This window comes from Octopus bimaculoides, chromosome 28 (assembly GCF_001194135.2).
Source record: "Octopus bimaculoides isolate UCB-OBI-ISO-001 chromosome 28, ASM119413v2, whole genome shotgun sequence".
NCBI lineage: Eukaryota > Metazoa > Mollusca > Cephalopoda > Octopoda > Octopodidae > Octopus > Octopus bimaculoides.
In genome coordinates, this window is record NC_069008.1 from 294732 (window position 1) to 296256 (window position 1525).

The window sequence follows — 1525 nt, forward strand, 5'->3', positions numbered from 1 at the left end:
ACAACTGATATTAAGACAGATTGTTTATTTTACAATTAAGATCAACGTTTAAATTACAGAATAATCATTAGAAATAAAACTTGAAGATATAAATACACCATTATCTGTTTTGACTGAATATAAGTATTACTAATGATTATATGTCCTGGAAATGATGGGACCGTCATGGTTGGCTTGGTTTCCATCATATTTACCTTGATTAAGAGATATCAATAAAGCTGGAGATGAAACTGTTCTTAACCTGACAAATGCTGTAAATCTCTCAACATTTCAATATAATCCACACAATTATCATACATTTATTAATTTGGAAAGCTTATCAAAAGACGGGGTTTCATATAATCCCACTGACACACAGCATGTTGAGAGGATCGTTATTATTTGTTCCTGATTGGAAATGATAAAGAGAAACACAGAAAAACACTGTCAGAAGGAGAGGAAAAATTATTCCGTGCAATGTTGCAAGGCAGGAAATCTTATTGCAAGGGGAAATCACTCTAAGAATATCATATATGGCGAATTATCTCCCGTGGCTAATATTTTTTTCTACTCTAGGCACATGGCGTATAATGGGGGAAATGCTTTGAAAGTCCCATTGAAATGGGAATACACACGAAATAACAGAAGTTTCGTGTCAATCGGACCACGGATTCCTGCGATAAGCAGTTTTGTCGGGTACCTTGAACTATTGGTGACCCAACCAGTCATGGGTAATTTAGTAATTTATACGTGCATACACGTTCAAACGTGTTTGCGCATATAGATTTATAGAATAAAAATATTGTATTAACATAATTTATTTCGGTCTAAAACTAAGTAAAACTCTTATACTTGTTTTTTTATATATATATATATATATATTAACATTTTTATTATGTAAAAATTGGTACAGTTTTATAAGAATCGTAATTTTATACATTTGTTTAGCATCGGTGTATTTGGTAATAAAATATAAAGTGAATGAATTGTCGAGCAAGAAATCTTTTTACTGAATTTAATGTCAGATTTAAAGATAGCCTTATTTATTCATCTTTTTTCATCATAATATATAGAAATTTTAAACAAATTATATTTCCTACTGAAGCATATTTTTGAAAAATATTTTAGTATATTACATATTATATGTGTTCTGATGTTATATTATAAAATGGCCAGTGATTATTTTCGATTAAAATTAACGTGCAAGTGGCTGAGCATTCCACAGACACGTATACTCTTAACGTAGTTTTCGGGGAGATTCAGCGTGACACGGATGGCTCCTTGAAATACAGGTATAACACATTTTTTGCCAGCTGAGTGGATGGGAGCAACGTGAAATAAAGTGCCTTGCTCAAGGACACAACGCGTCACCGAGAATCGAAATCGCGACCATACGATAGCGAACCGAATACCCAAACCACTAAGCCACGCGCCTTCACACACACACACACACCCTTGATTTTTTATTTTATTTTCTTTTTACAGATTTCGTAATTATGCAGTTTGTAAATATTTATGGTTGCTTCTCTCCTTTTTATCATTTCGG